We start from the raw sequence: 17709 nt of genomic DNA, 5'->3' as shown, positions 1-17709 counted from the left end.
CGGGATTCGCACAGCCAGCACTGCAGTGTGAGAGAGTGAGTGAGCCAGGTAGGGGCAGAGAGCTGCGAGTGCGAGCGCGCACCCCCAGATGTTGCGCCCGGTGCGGCCGCCCCCCCCTGCACCCCCCACGCTACGCCACTGAATGAGATCATTTTTAAAAAATCATTTCTTGTGTGCTATGCATTTATTCATTTAAGTGTGATTGCCAAACGCTACCCACAAAATGTGAAAAACAGGGTGGAGTCCACATGGCACTGTTTATTGTTTCGCCTGTAGAAGCGTTTTGGCTTACCTGACTGTATGATCTCTTCTCCCACTGCAAACATTTCTAGGCTTCTCCAGGACACCCCCTGGCCCACCGTTGATTAGCTTGGACTTGGGGGAAGAGAGGGAGGGAAATCTCTGGCCCCTACTGTTATGTATTCAGTGGTCTGTGTTTGCCTGAGCTTGAGTCTGGACTAAGAATTTTGAGCTCCTATGTTCTGATTCAATACATGAGATCCAATCACAGAACATTTCACGATTTGGGCCCATGATTCACAGTTTGGAAGTTTAGACAGCCAATTACGTTGGGAGTGGGAATGGCCCAGGCTCAGTGGCGTAGCGTGGGTTGTCAGCACCCGGGGCAAGGCAAGTAATTTGCACCCCCTAACCCGTGGATTTGCGCCCCCTAACCCGTGGATTTGCGCCCCCTAACCCTAACCCCCAGATGTTGCGCCTGGTGCGGCCGGCCCCCACTGCACCCCCCATGCTACGCCACTGCCCAGGCTTGCAGAAATGTATATAAGCAGTTGCTTTGCCCCTGTTGTCCAGTTCTGTTAGTTCAACAAAAGTTATTGCTGTTATCACTGTGTCTTGCCTCGTGGGAACCCACTGACACTTCACCTACTAGCACAGTTAAATCCAGTCCGGAATGTTTAATGTTTGCTTTGGATCAGAACTGCAGGTTGAAACTTCTTGTAGGAGCAGGGCCTAACAAGTGTTCTTGCTTTTGTTTTTAAAAATCAGCATTTCACTTATGTACTATTTTGTCAAAATTTTAGTATTAGAAATATGTAGCAATGTGTTTTAGCACCAATGAGGAACGGCTAAGGGAGCTGGGCATGTTTAGCCTGGAGAAGAGGAGGTTAAGGGGTGATATGATAGCCATGTTCCAATATATAAAAGGATGTCACATAGAGGAGGGAGAAAGGTTGCTTTCTGCTGCTCCAGAGAAGCGGACACGGAGCAATGGATCCAAACTACAAGAAAGAAGATTCCACCTAAACATTAGGAAGAACTTCCTGACAGTAAGAGCTGTTCGACAGTGGGATTTGCTGCCAAGGAGTGTGGTGGAGTCTCCTTCTTTGGAGGTCTTTAAGCAGAGGCTTGACAACCATATGTCAGGAGTGCTCTGATGGTGTTTCCTGCTTGGCAGGGGGTTGGACTCGATGGCCCTTGTGGTCTATTCCAACTCTATGATTCTATGATCATTTTTTTATTTTTTATTTTAAAAAAACAGGTGCCCACCATAAAGGTTCTAGTGAATCTGTGCTGAGCCGTGATAAGTTCATTCCCCACTTTGTTCACTGCCCATATCAAAACCATGCCTCTTCAAAAAGATGGACATGAAGAACTAAGAGTGTTTACATCTGTTGAGATTGTGCTGCTCTTCCATCTTTCTCTTACCTACAATTAAAAAAAAATACAAATAAGCAGTGGCAGATCATTGGAGGGTTACAAATGGATGAAGTTATCATATGGGCCATGGTGGTGGTGAGTTTATGTGCAGGAGGTTTTTTAGTGCTTTGTGTTTCTGTGGGAAAAAATCCATGTCATCAATCCATTAGTGACAATGAATAGATGCTTATTGCAAATACAATATTAAGCAAGCTTGGCAGCTTTCTTGTCAAGAATAAACAAGCAGAATAAGCAGGCTAAATTAGATCATTGCCTAGAGCACCAGAAAAATGTTCCAATGTAAACTGAAAACTTACTAGCGCATTAGTTGCACATATTTTTTTAAAAAAACTGAGATTGTTTTCCAGTTCAAAATTTTCCAGAAACCCCGCCCCCCAAAGAGAATTACGGTATGTGGACTGAAAGATGCATAGCATGGCAGTTCCATAATAACTGCCTAGTTCACGTGTAAACTGACAGAAAAGATCAATGTACCACTTTTGCTCTGTCGTCCCCAAACTCAGATGGTGAATGCCAACAGGATTGTAGCCAAAATGGGGCTGCTGAAAAACAGGAGTGAGAGATGCTCAGATTGCCCAGTGCCTGTAGCACTCCCACCATAATATCCAGGCAGAGATAGCTTGCAAGGGAGGTAAGCAAATCTGGGGGAAATCCCACCTTGGTTAACACCCACCTCCCAACCATAGCTGTCAAGCGTCCCTTATTTGGCGGGACAGTCCCTTATCCCAGTGCCATGTCCCGCTGCTGTCCCTTATTGATGATGTCCCTTAAATAAGCTCCTGAAGGTAATGGGCCCCTTTCTATGTCCAGCTGCCCTTTGTCAACAACAAATTGTTGCTGTTTTTTTGTACCATATATGCTATATGGTAATTTATGGACCTAATAGGTATCTAAAGCCATTTGCACGCAACAAAATATGTATTTTATCCAAGTAATTGCTGATCCCTTATTTTGGCTGCTGATCCCTTATTTTCGAGGCTGCTGGTCCCTTATTTTCTAATCTGTAAGTTGACAGCTATGCTCCCAATGTTCTAGAAAGGTGTTGAGAACCATTCCCTAAAACAGGCATGTCCAACAGGTCGATTGCGATCTACTGGTTGCGATCTACTGGGGGACCAGGGTTGCGATCTACTGGTTGTGATCTACTGGGGGACTGGTTGTGATATACTGGGGGACCCAGTCAATCCTGGTCGATTGCATGATCCTGATCGATCTCTCATAAACAAACTAACAAAAAAATACCTCAACAAGTTTGGCTTCCCCCAAAAAGCTCAACAACTTTGGTCAATCCAATGGGTAGATCACTGCCAGTTTTTTCATAGTGGGAGTAGATCACAGTCTCTCGGGAACTGGACATGCCTGATCTAAAACACATGGCTTTAAACTTTAGCAACCTGTCACTCAAAAATAAAAAGTAATCATATTATTTATTTATTATTATTTATTGAATTTGTATGCCAACCTATACCCGGAGTTCTCATTATGGCTCACAGAACACAATCAAAATATAAAATCATATATAAGTATGTAATTAAAATGAAAACAACAACCCAATAACACCCCCCAAAAAACTCCACATTTTAAAAGGGCATAGGAACCCCAGGAAACAATGGCTTCAAGTTATGCCATAAAGAAATAAAGAAAGATGAGCTCTTCATTTAACTAATTTGTTTAAATGCTTGACCATCTGTTGTAAATTGATTGTTTTTAGTACAGTACTTCACTGGAAATGGGTGGACTGAAAAATGTGAGGAATCAGCTTGGTATTTGTGGTGGGGGATCTCAGCAAAGATTTTCAATCATTCTGATGGGTTTTTCCTTCCAAGACATTTCCAGATTCATAAGTGGTCAAATGCCAACAACAACAACAGGATAAACTAATCTTGTCAAAAGCAGTTGCAGAGATAGGCGTGTTTCCCCCCCCAGCGCATTGATTCTGTTCAGCAGCACAGCATATGTGCATATGTGCGCTTCTCTCGTCTACTTGCATAGATGTTCGGAAAGCATTTGACAAGCAGACCATGTAGCAAAACTCAAAACATCAAACACATGGAAGATCGCAAAGATTATAAATGATCCACAGAGACTTTTCCCACACCTAGAAAGCATGAGGCCAAGATGTTTTCTGCTTATCTCATGCTTCCTAGGCATGGCTCCCTGAGCGGTTCAGTCATACCTCATGTTGCGTCCGCTACAGCTTGCGTTTTTTCGGGTTGCGGACAGCCGAAACCCAGAAGTACCAGAACAGGTTACTTCTGGGTTTCGGCAGTCATGCATGCACAGAAGCGCTAAATCGCGCTTTGCACATGTGCAGAATCACAACCCGTGCATGCGCAGACGCGGGTTGCGAATGCTGTGGGTTACGAACGTGCATCCCGCATGGATCACGTTCGCAACCCAAGCATCCGCTGTTTTATGTTTGGCTGCTGCTTTCCCCCAGAAAACCACTGAATCAGAACAAACATCAGTCCACTGAAAACTTGACTGATATCTGCTCCAATTCAGCACATGTTTTGGATCACCGTGAGCAATATCTGAAATGCCACCTCGGGCTCAAGCGAAATAGTGGCAACGCACCCCATCTGATCCAGTTTGTGGCGCTAGAATGCAATGCACCAGCATTTTGGCGCTGTCAGTCAGAACCGGCCATGTGAGGACTGCAGGCTCACTGCCTCTAAATGCCCACCACGGACTCTGTTATATGGCTTCAGCAGCCAATTGGATTTTCTGGGGCCATCTTATGAGGAGTGAGAATAGCTCACCTAAATCCCAGTTGCTGAGAGGTCCTGGAGCTCACTTTCCTGGTGGGCAGGGGCGAAGAAAATCACCCAACCCTTTGGTTTGTATGGATGGGGCATCGTACAGAAGAAGAAGAAGAAGAAGAAGAAGAAGAAGAAGAAGAAGAAGAGGAGTTTGGATTTGATATCCCGCTTTATCACTCCCCTTCAGGAGTCTCAAAGCGGTTAACATTCTCCTTTCCCTTCCTCCCCCACAACAAACACTCTGTGAGGTGAGTGGGGCTGAGAGACTTCAAAGAAGTGTGACTGGCCCAAGGTCACCCAGCAGCTGCATGTGGAGGAGCGGAGACGCGAACCCGGTTCCCCAGATTAGGAGACTACCGCTCTTAACCACTACACCACACTGGCTCTCTGCCTCTAGGACAAAAGAGGCTTTGCTGTTTCTCCATCTAAATCCAGGATGCCCTCAATGGTCCTCTGTTGTGCATCTGAGTTCAGTCCATCCTGCCAGAAAGCCACTTATGGACCAAGAGGCTAAATCCTAATTCTTATTCTTAATTGAATTTATATGCCACCCTATACCCGGAGGTCTCAGGGCAGTTCACAGAAAAGATCACAATATATGAAATCAAAATAAAAACAGTAGCACAACAACAAAAGCTTTTGTGTTCATCATTTGGCAGTGTGTATGTGCATCAGACTGGTCTGACTTGCCTCTTCTTTTCTGCTGCTCTGGTTTCCACCAGCAGGCAATATATTTAGTCTCTGGTCGTGTCAAAGAATAGAAAGAGGATGTGGAGAGGCCAGTGACTTTCAGCCAGTCCCTTCTTACCATTAGACACCCACTGAGTTTAGGAAAAGAAAAAGCACTGAGGTTTTTCTTTCCCAGCACGTGGTGTGGTGCAAAATTATTATTATTGCATCACAGGTCCACAGACTGGGGGAAAGAAAAAACGCCTACTTTAATAATTATAAAGTAGTTTGGGGAGAGGGGAGAACAATAGTCTCTGAGAGAGATGAATTATTCTCCTGTAAAATTTCCTTAGCATTCAGCGACAAAGAGAACAATATGGATATCAAACATTTTGACATTTGAAAACCCTCATATATATTTTACAGAGGGCTAGCCATGCCAGCCTCTTAAATAAACATGCTGTCAGGGAACTGCCATCGGAGCTGGAGGCGGAGAGAAGACTCCAGAGGGATGCCGGAGAGGGTCCCAGTAGGGAGAGAGGCAGCCCATCCGCTGGGGAAGGAAATCAGTGTAACACCAGTGGAGAAGGGGGGCAGATGGGGGAATCGGAGAGGTGGCTCCAGGACTCCTCGCCGGAGACCAGTGGAGAGAGTACGGGTCCTCCGCTGCCCACACCCTCCCTGCGCAGAAGACTTCCGCGCAGGGAGAGTAGGAGAAGACTGGGCGTCAAACAGCTTTTATGCTGGAAAAGGTTCAAGAAACGCCCACTGACGGATTCTGCCAGCGACTGAGGCAGCCACGGAACTTGAGGCTGTCCAGATAGAAAGGGTTCAACCAGGTAACCTAGCCAGGAGTAACGGCAACTTACGCACGAGCAACCCCTAGAACCATTACACATGCATACCAGTGATGGCCAAACTTGGCCCTCCAACTGTTTTGGGATTATAACTCCCATCATCCCTACCTAACAGGACCCGTGGTCAGGGATGATGGGACTTGTAGTCCCAAAACAGCTGGAGGGCCAAGTTTGGCCATCACTGTGCATACACTCACAAAGACAAGCATATTTATTGTAGCATGTGCTTTTGCGAACTAGTACCCACTTCATCTGGTGCATGAACTGCTCTCCCCAGGTAGCAGACAACTCTCTCTCTCTCTCTCTCTCTCTCTCTCTCTCTCTCTGTGTGTGTGTGTGTATCTTTGAAGCACCACAAGATTCTTTTATGAATATTTGTATTTCAGTAATCGGGAGGAATGATTTGTAAAATGAAAATTTCCTGTTGTTATAAGAATTCTAAGGTCTTATACAGTGGTACCTCGGGTTACATACCCTTCAGGTTACATACGCTTCAGGTTACAGACTCCACTAACCCAGAAATACTACCTCGGGTTAAGAACTTTGCTTCAGGATGAGAACAGAAATCATGCTCCGGCGGCAGCAGGAGGCCCCATTAGCTAAAGTGGTGCTTCAGGTTAAGAACGGTTTCAGGTTAAGAATGGATCTCCGGAACGAATTAAGTACTTAACCCGAGGTACCACTGTATATATAAAATAAATGTTCATAAATGTACAAGGCAAACACATACATAAGTATATAAACCACGTATCTGAAACAGTACAGGAGAACAATCCTGAAGCCATTTTGATTCTCCCAAATTGACCTCAAATATTTCTCTGCAAGGAGACTGCGTCCCATTGGCCAGATTGTACCCAGCGTCGAGGGACCTACCACTCAGGTGTTGTGGCTGACCAGTCGTACCCACCCACAACACAGGGTGTCAGTTTGCCAGGTCTCATTGCAATACATGCCCTCTTTAAGGGAGGACCCAATTTGTCATTTAGTTGTTTAGTCATGTCCAACTCTTTGTGACCCCCTGGACCAGAGCACGCCAGGCACTCCTGTCTTCCACTGCCTCCCGCAGTTCGGTCAAACTCATGCTGGTAGCCTCGAGAACACTGTCCAACCATCTCGTCCTCTGTCATCCCCTTCTCCTTGTGCCCTCAATCTTTCCCAACACCAGGGTCTTTTCCAGGGAGTCTTCTTTTCCCATGAGGTGGCCCAAGATCAAGCTTACTAGCTGCTTTGCTTCTCAATATTTTCTGGTTGGCCTCTGTTGTTTCCTCCTACCAATAGCAAACCTACATAAGGAATCTATAAGGGTTCTTGGATACTCCATAAGGGATAAAGGAGCAGGTTTTTTTTCTTATAACACTGTTCTCCCATAACTGTTTAGATAGGGTTTTGGACCCAGTAAATCCAATTGCAGCCCAAGGGGAGATCCATTTGCACTGGTGGAGGAAGAGGGGGGACGGGGGAGCATACCGCCCCCGGCTGCCCCCCCCCCCGTGCTGGGTGCCTCGCCCCGGGACACATGCCAGCCACACCTCTGCCTGCTCTCTGCCCCCAGTGCCAGAGCATCAGTGGCGTAGCGTGGGTTGTCAGCACCCGGGGCAAGGCAAGTAATTTGCGCCCCCTAACCCGTGGATTTGCGCCCCCTAACCTGTGGATTTGCACCCCCTAACCTTAACCCCCAGATGTTGCGCCCGGTGCGGCCTGCCCCCCCCTGCCCCCCACGCTACGCCACTGCAGAGCATGAAGCTCCGCCACTGTCCATTTGGAGTGGATTTCTTAGCATTGGGTTACCTATCTGTGCCAAACTCCTATGGCTGCTGTGCAGCTAAGAGCCCCTCTAGTGTCTCGTTGCAGAATTGCACTTAAAATAAACTGCTGGTTTCATATGAATCCTACCACAAATTATCAGTGTGCACGTGGTACTTATTGCTTATGATTTAGCACTTGGGCAAGGCATGTTAGCCACAAGGAAAGGAGGAATTGGTTGCAATAGTGATGTTCACAATACATTGCACTAAACCTGCAAACACACCTGTGCCACAAAGTAAAAGTGAATCACTTTATGGCGGCTGTGCTACTTTTGTTTTGCAAATTCAATACAGTGCTACCTTGGTTCTCAAACGCCTTGATACTCAAATGCCTTGGTTTTCAAACACCAAAAACCCGGAAGTAAGTGTTCTGGTTTTCGAATGTTTTTCAGAAGTCGAATGTCCGATGCGGCTGTCATCGATTGTTTCCAGGGCGCCTGCACCAATCAGAAGCTGCACCTTGGTTTTCAAACATTTCGGAAGTCAAACAGACTTCCAGAATGGATTAAGTTTGGCGCTTTTGTTTTTGCTATTTATTTTACTTTTCTGTTTTTGAGGCATTTTCGGTTCATTTGTTTTTGTGACTGTGTGGAACCCAGTTCAGCTACTGACTGATTGACTGTGTGACTGTGGAAATGGATAAAAGCCCCCCATCCAAACAATGACTATCATCAGCACTGGTAAGGGAAAAAAATAATTTTAATTTTTATCATCTTCGATACTGTCTTATTTATTTTCTAGTACAGTAAATTGATCATTGCTTTCATTTTATCAATCAGTGGTCTTGTTAGATAGTAAAACTCATGTTAAATTGCTGTTTTAACGGTTGTTTTTAAAAGTCTGGAATCCGTTTTGTACTTTCTATGGGAAAGCGTGCCTTGGTTCTGGAACGCTTTGGTTTTGGAACGGACTTCCGGAACAGATTAAATTTGAGAACCAAGGTACCACTGTATTTAGCTTCGAGTTAGAGAAAACCCGAACCCACCTGGCTCATTTTGTGGAGACCGAGCTACCACCTAAAGGGTTAAAGCCACCTAACTGCCACTTTGCCCCACCCATTTCAGTTTTTGTGTTTTTCGTTTTTAAAGGTTTTGGGGCTCCAGCACCCGTGAACCTCTGGCATCTTTTGCTTCAGAAAACCCTAGCCTTGAATTTGGCGGGATAAGTGGCATGTCTCAGACTGGCCCTATGTGAGGGGTGGTATAATGGGGACAGGATGGGTGAGCTGACCCCATCTGCCCCAAATGCTGATGTTGACCATGGCATGCCTGAGGACACAGCCTTTGGTCATAATGTGTTAAACGTGGGGCTGCCTTTAAAAAGTGACCAGGAACTCCAGCAGACCCTCCAAATGTCCTGATTTTCCAGGGATAGTCTCAGATTTACAGAAGCAGCCCCAGTTTCTGACTTGATCCCAGAATCACCCACTTTTCCTTAGGTAACCCCTGACAGTTAAGTCCAGTCGTGACCGACTCTGGGGTTGCGGCGCTCATCTCGCTCTGTAGGCTGAGGGAGCCGGCGTTTGTCCGCAGACAGCTTCCGGGTCATGTGGCCAGCATGACTAAGCCACTTCTGGCAAACCAGAGCAGCACACGGAAACGCCATTTACCTTCCCGCCGGAGCGGTACCTATTAATCTACTTGCACTTTGACAAGCTTTCGAACTGCTAGGTTGGCAGGAGTTGGGACCGAGTAACGGGAGCTCACCCCATCGCGGGGATTCGAACCGCCAACCTTTTTATCGGCAAGCCCAAGGTTCAGTGGTTTAGACCACAGTGCCACCTGCATCCCTATTTTCATCAGAGAAATGTTGGAGGGTATGGAGTTATCCAACCCTCATGCCATCTGAAGGCAGCCCTGTATAGGGAAGTTTTCTAATGTTTAATATTTTATTATTTTCTTTATAATATGTTGAGATCCACCCAGAGTGGCTGGGGCAACCCAGTTAGATGAGCAGGGTATAAATAGTAAAATTATTATTATTATTATTATTATTATTATTATTGAATAGGACACCCCTATTTCCATCAGAGAAATGTTGGAGGGTATGCTCCAGTACGTTCAAAATGCAGTGACCAGACTGCTAAGCAATAAGGTAAAAGGTAAAAAAAAAAAAGTAAAAGCAATAACCCTGTTGGGTCAGTTCCATGTTGTTCAGCCTCCTCTTGCCCACAGTTCCCAAGCGGATGCTTCCAAGAAGTAGAGCATTAAGGCAATATAGCAGCCACCTGCAGTTACTTCTCCCCAACAGATGTTATTTAGTGGCTTACTGCCATTGATGCTGGAGATTTCATATAGCCCTCGTGACACTTAGCCATGAGTCATGGATCCACAAATCTGTCTAATCAGCTTGTAAAGGCATCTAAGCTGATGACCATCACTGTATCATGCAGGAGTGAACCCCACAGGCTATCTGCTATTCGAAGAAACACTTTTGTTTGTCTGTGGTGAGTCAGTTGTCTGTCACTGATGTCGATGGCCATGTGTTCTTTTTTAAAAAAATAATATTTATTAGAGGTTTAATAGTTACAGAAAAAAAGAAAAAAGAAACAATAAAAAATTTAACAGACAATACATCAAAAATAAAAAGAAAAACAAAAAACAATACAGCAAAACAACAAGAAAAACAAAAACATTTAAAAACACATCCAATATTTCCATATCTTTACCTTTCATTTACTTGTTTCATCGACCTCCTCACACCTCTCTTTTTTGTATTCTAGTTCAATTAGCTATTTCAGCAAAACCTTTCCATCTTTCTCAATTTTTTGTTCTATAATTTATCTTAACACAATCTAAATTTAAATTTTCCACTTTGGCCCATTAACAATCAGTTTTTGCTTAAATCTTTATAACATTTCTGCTAAAACCATATAACTTCATTCCAGCATTCTTCTAACATTCATTAATTTTGCAGTCTTTCTGTAAATATACTCTGAATTTTTTCCAGTCTTCTTCCACCGACTCTTCTCCCTGGTCTCGGATTCTGCCAGTCATTTCCGCCAATTCCATGTAGTCCATCAGCTTCATCTGCAGGAGGCATTTCAATCAAATACAGTCGTACCTTGGAAGCCGAATGTATGCGACGACAGCAGCAAAAATGTTGTATGCCCAGGGATGGAAAGAAGAAAGAACCCCATCAAAAGAAGAATGGGTATTGAAACTGATGGATTATGCTGAAATGGCAAAATTGACCGGGAAGATTAAATGCCAAGAGGACAATAAATTTTAAAAAGAATGGATTAACTTTATAGAATATACGAAGGAGCACTACAAACATCTAAAAATGTTAGCAGGATTGGACTGGCACTTGTAATATAATATGACAAAGGATATTCAAAAGGAAATTTAATAGTTTGGATTAAGGTATTTAGACGCAGAAAAGAGAAGACATAATTATTGGAAACTGGGGAGACAGGTGGGGGGGAAGCCTGGGGGTTGGAAGAACCCCCCATAAAGATACAGTGGTACCTCGGGTTGCAGACACTTCAGGTTACAGACTCCGCAAACCCAGAATTAGTACCTTGGGTTAAGAACTTTGCTTCAGGATGAGAACAGAAATCGTGTGGTGGTGGCGCAGTGGGAGACCACATTAGCTAAAGTGGTACCTCAGGTTAAGAACAGTTTCAGGTTAAGAACGGACCTCCAGAACGAATTAAGTTCTTAACCCGAGGTACCACTGTGCTGACATTGTTTGTGGACTAATGCAAATAATAATGTATGCAAAAACTTTTAAAATAAAATTTATAAAAAAATAACAGAATCTCACCTGGCCTACTGCTGCCACAGGGTCTGCACTAGTAACAGTAATACTGATCATTGCTATCATTATAATACCTAGTATAGCTTTCATGAATGCAAGTAAAACATAAATGTTCACACAGGGATAAACTCACCACCACTGCCATAAGCCTGATGGAGCCTCTCAAGGCTGCTTCCTAGTATTTTAAACTTTTGTTTGCTGGAGGACTTTCAAAAGTCAATCTCAAGACCAGAATCACCATCGTGGCAACTATAGATCTCTGGCTTACCTGCCATGAACTCAGGGTTAGTTCCATAATTTCTATAATATCCACACCTGCCCTGCTAGGAGACAACACATAGCTGTCAGGTGCCCCTTATTTGAAGGGACAGTCCCTTATTCCAGCGCCATGTCCCCCTGCTGTCCCTTATTGATGGATGTCCCTTAAATGTCCCTTAAATGATGTCCCTTAATTTTCAAAGGAAGCAGCTCCTCTCCCTCCCTCCCTGCCAGCCAACTGTGTTGCTCACCCAATAAGAAGTCTAAGAACGACTGGGGGGTGGAGCTTGCATGACTTGTGTGTGGCTAGTTAATGCAAGCTGAGGCGGTTTTTGAATGCTGGACGCCATTTTGTTGCCTGTGCTGCTGCAAACTTTGCAGTGCAAAGCCAGGCTGGGGAGCCATCTTAGGTTGAGGCTGCATAGGCCTTGTGGTGCATGTGATTCAGATTCTATTCAGTTGAACCTCTGGTTACAAAGTTGGTTGGACAGTGTTCTTGAAGCTACCAGCATGAGTTTGACTAGACTGCAGGAGGACAGGAAGACTGGAGTGCCTGGAACAGGTGAGGCTGCAGGTCCCTTATTTTGGCTGCTGGTCCCTTATTTTCAAGGTTGCTGGTCCCTTATTTTCAAATCTGTAAGTTGACAGCTATGAGACAACAGGCCCAGCTTTGTGACAGGACCGTACCACTTCAGATTGCCGGTGGAAGCTCACATGAGGAAAATTTCCTCCAGACACAAGAAGTTCACTGCAAATATAAAACCAGCTCGTCAGGAAAAAGCTTAGGATAAAACTGCGCTGTCTCTGATATGCACATTCTTTGGCAAGGGGGTGGCAGGGATATTACTTATTTTTTATTTGGAAGGAACATTTACCGTATTTTTTGCTCTATAAGACTCACTTTTTCCCCTCCTAAAAAGTAAGGGGAAATGTGTGTGCGTCTTATGGAGCGAATGCAGGCTGCGCAGCTAACCCAGAAGGCAGAACAGCAAGAGGGATTGCTGCTTTCACTGCGCAGCGATCCCTCTTGCTGTTCTGGCTTCTGAGATTCAGAATATTTTTTTTCTTGTTTTCCTCCTCCAAAAACTAGGTCTTGTGGTCTGGTGCGTCTTATAGAGCGAAAAATACGGTAGTTATATGAACCTGCACCTGTAGCATCGAACAATATAGCCCAGATTTAACTTTATCATCTCATTTGTTTTATTTTATTTGGTCACGGGAATTATTTGCAGGAATATTCTGGTGACCCCCCCCCCCAAAAAAAAACAACCTCATGAGGAACGTGACTGACCCATCTTTGCTTAGTGGAACTTCCCAGCTGCTCTAAATCAAGAAAAGAATCCGTCGTTAGTAAATCCCATGACAAAGAAGAGGAACAAAGTTTTCTGTGCTCAAACCGCACCGTTTTCTTTTCTTTTCTTTTTCTTTCCTAAACTTAGTGGGTGTATGATGGTGAAAGGAGACGGGCTGAAATTTAGTGGCTTCCCCCACATCCTCTTGCTCTTCTTTGCTGTGACCACTAATCTATCACCTGCTGGTGGAAACTGGAGCGGCAGCCCCCAAATTGGAGAGGGAAACTTGTCTCGCATTGCAAAGGATTCCAGGAGGCAGTCTTGGTTTTGGTGACTAGTTTCTGCCCTGGCTTGCTGCCCGCTGCAAACTAGGAGCTGTGATGGCTGAAGAGATCTTTCATGATGATTTGTTCTGCTCAGCCAAGCAGGGATGTGAGCCCCAGGACCTACTGGTGGCTTTTATACCCTTGCTGGTCCTCCTCCAGTTTAAGCTCCAGGTGAAGAACGGACCCTTAGCATTATGATGCCCATTGTTTGGATAATAATAATAATAATAATAATAATAATAATAATAATAATAATAATTTATTTATACCCCACCCATCTGGCTGGGTTTCCCCAGCCACTCTGGGTGGCTTCCAACAGAACACTAAAATACAATAACCTATTAAACTTTAAAAGCTTCCCTAAACAGGGCTGCCTTCAGATGTCTTCTAAAAGTTTGGTAGTTATTTTTCTCTTTGACATCTGGTGGGAGGGCGTTCCACAGGGCGGGTGCCACTACCGAGAAGGCTTTCTGCCTGGTTCCCTGTAACCTCACTTCTTGCAGTGAGGGAACCACCAGAAGGCCCTCGGCGCTGGACCTCAGTGTCCAGGCTGAATGATGGGGATGGAGAGGCTCCTTCAGGTACAGTGGGCCGAGGCCATTTAGGGCTTTAAAGGTCAGCACTGTGCACTATAATGAGACTACCGAGAAGGCCCTCTGCCTGGTTCTCTGTAACTTGGCTTCTCGTAGCAAGGGAACTACCAGAAGGCCCTTGGCGCTGGACCTCAGTGTCCGGGCAGAACGATGGAGGTGGAGATGCTCCTCCAGCTCCAAATCCCTGGACTCAGCTGTCTCTGTCGGGAGAAGCAGTTCAGCAGTAATAGCAGAAATGTCCTCCACCTCTGCTTTCTAAGTAGAATCCATATTGGAAAGATATATCTTTCTCTAACAGTGAACTCAGTTGCTGTGTGCTGGCAGGACTGTAACCAAACAGCAGCCTGTGAAACAAGAAGTTGTTGTTAGTATGTTCAGAAGAAGCTCAATGTTTACAGGAGTACAGTGGTACCTTGGGTTATGGACTTAATTCGTTCTGGAGGTGCGTTCTTAACCTGAAACCATTCTAAACCTGAGGCGCACTTTCGCTGATGAGGACTCCGACTGCCGCCGCGCCACCGGCACGTGATTTTTGTTCTCATCCTGGGGCAAAGTTTATAATCCAAGGTACAACTTCCGGGTTAGCGGAGTTTGTAACCCAAAGCATTTGTAACCTGAGTTGTTTGTAACCCAAGGTACCGCTGTGGGTTAAACCACAGAGCCTAGGACTTGCTGATCAGAAGGTTGGTGGTTCGAATCCCCACGATGGGGTGAGCTCCCGTTGCTCGGTCCCTGCTCCTGCCAACCTAGCAGTTCGAAAGCACGTCAAAGTGCAAATAGATAAATAGGTACCGCTCCGGCGGGAAGGTAAACGGCTTTTCCGTGCGCCGCTCTGGTTCGCCAGAAGCGGCTAAGTCATGCTGGCCACATGACCCGGAAGCTGTATGCCTGCTCCCTCAACCAATAAAGCGAGATGAGCGCTGCAACCCCAGAGTCGGTCACAACTGGACCTAATGGTTAGGGGCCCCTTTACCTACCACTGTACCAAGAAATGGTTAGAAGAGGAAGAAAAACTAAGGGGAAAAACTCTCTCCCCAAAAACCACTGCTTAGGGAAGACTGAGGGTTTATCCACATTTCCTCTTGTCCCTCTGCTTTCCCCCAGAGAAAAGAGCTCTTTAGCACTCAATCGGAGCAAACAGCGATCAGTTTTTCCGCAGACTATATTACTGTGCTATCACTGCAGCTCTTGCACAGCCATCCCAGTACTTGTGGATGCCAAGACAGCCTTCCTTTTCTTGCTAATTTTTCAAAGGACGCCTCAGCAGCACAGTTTGGGAATCACTGATATAGAGATTTTTTCTGTATCTTCTACCCTCCTAATCTTTGCTGGGAATTAACTTCCTTTTGGGACGCTGGTGGCGCTGTGGGTTAAACCACAGAGCCTAGGGCTTGCCAATCAGAAGGTTGGCGGTTCGAATCCCCGCGACGGGGTGAGCTCCCGTTGCTCGGTCCCTGCTCCTGCCAACCTAGCAGTTCGAAAGCACATCAAGTGCAAGTAGATAAATAGGTACCACTCCGGTGGAAAGGTAAACGGCGTTTCCGTGCACTGCTCTGGTTCTCCAGAAGCGGCTTAGTCATGCTGGCCACATGACCCGGAAGCTGTACGCTGGCTCCCTTGGCCAATAAAGCGAGATGAGCGCCGCAACCCCAGAGTCATCCATGACTAGACCCAATGGTCAGGGGTCCCTTTACCTTTACCTTACAAGAATTTTTGAGTTTTGGAGCATTTTTACAGCACAATTTAGCCCCCGTTTTCGCCATTTCCTGATGACTCTTTGGATCCCTTCCAACTCTATGATTCTAATATTTTTAGGCCATAAGCAATCTTGTGAATGTCTACTCAGAAGTTGGTCCTGCTGAATTCATTCGGACTTGCTCTCATGCATGCAGGTAAGTGTGTTTAGTATTGCGGCCTTAACTTACAACTCCTAAGCAAATTTCCTTGGAAGTGGGTCCCATGGAGTTAAAGGGGGCTTACCCCACATAAGGATTACATCCCAGGTCACTTTCCAGGGTGACTGAAAATGCACATGAATAGCACCCCTTGTTTGGCTCAGCCCTGATTGTCACTCTGAGTTAAGTTGGCCTCAGGCACTCTAATGGTTTGTGGCTACTGCATGCGACTCTGAGCAAACTTCTTGCAAACCCTGACCTACATTGAGGTTTGCTAGTAGCACTGTTTGCAGTGGGCAATGATAAAAACACACTCCTCTCTGAAATGCTCAGGTTCCCAAACCTCCAAAAGAAACAATTGTAAACCTTTTTTGACCTTTAAAGCCCTATGCGGCCTAGGCCCCTCGTACCTACGGGACCTCCTCTCCTGGTATGCCCCACAGAGGACCTTAAGGTCCATAAATAAAAATACTTTGGAGGTCCCAAGCCTCAAGGAGGTTAGATTAGTTTCAACTAGGGCCAGGGCCTTTTCAGCACTGGCCCCGAAGTAGTGGAATGCTCTGTCACAAGAGACTAGGGCCCTGGGGGATTTGACATCTTTCCTCAGGGCCTGCAAGACGGAGCTGTTCCGCCTGACCTTCAGCTTAAACTCACTCTGACCCCTTATATGGGATTTGGTGTATAAATCTTCCCTTGGCTTTTTTGCTGGCCAATGCATGGATAGCTGGCTCGGGTGAATATCTGATGTTTCCTCCCTTTATGGTCTTGATTTATGGGCTACTGCTAAATTGAGGCTGCATTTTAAGCTGTATTTTAAGCCGTATTTTAATTAACTGTTTGTTTGTTGTTGTTGTTGCTATTACGTTTTATTGTAATTTACCGTACTTTTTGCTCTATAAGACTCACTTTTTCCCTCCTAAAAAGTAAGGGGAAATGTGTGTGCGTCTTATGGAGCGAATGCAGGTTGCGCAGCTATCCCAGAGGCCAGAATAGCAAGAGGGATTGCTGCTTTCACTGCGCAGCGATCCCTCTTGTTGTTCTGGCTTCTGAGATTCAGAATATTTTTTTTCTTGTTTTCCTCCTCCAAAAACTAGGTGCGTCTTGTGGTCTGGTGCGTCTTATAGAGCGAAAAATACGGTATATTTGGTGTTAGCTGCCCTGAGACCAGCCCTGGCCGGGGAGGGCGGGGATGTAAATAAAATTATTATTGTTGTTGTTGTTGTTGTTGTTGTAATTCATGCAGTAAAGGGCAGTAAAGTCTCGAAGAAAACTTAATTTTGACCCAGCATAAGGGCAAATTCCATGTTAGGAACCATGCTCTATTCTGCCTTGGTCAGACCCCATCTGGGATATTGTTTCCTGCTCTGTGCACCATAGTTTAAGAAGGATATTGACAAGCTCAAACATGTGCAGAGGAGGGTGACCAAGATGACCAGAGGCTTTGAAGCCAAGCCTTATGAGGAATAGTTGAAGAAGGTGGGTTTAGTCTGAAAAAGAGGAGATATTGTTACAAAAGTTGGGCACCCCTTCCCACAAGCTGTCATACTGTGGCCAGATTCCAGGGGGTTCTAGGTGCTTACCCAAGGTCTGTGTTCCTTTGAGAATCAAGACACAGTGGAGATTGTTGTAGCTTTAAGAAATCTGAAATATTCACATAATTACACCTGAGTTTGTTTAGTCGTTCAGTCGTGTCCGACTCTTCGTGACCCCATGGACCAGAGCACGCCAGGCACTCCTGTCTTCCACTGCCACCCGCAGTTTGGTCAGAATTATATGCCTGTTGTCTTTGTCCATGGAGTTTTCTTGGCAG

The sequence above is a fragment of the Podarcis tiliguerta genome, assembly GCF_965153285.1.
Source record: "Podarcis tiliguerta genome assembly, chromosome: 17".
NCBI lineage: Eukaryota > Metazoa > Chordata > Lepidosauria > Squamata > Lacertidae > Podarcis > Podarcis tiliguerta.
This window is presented reverse-complemented; position numbering follows the sequence as displayed.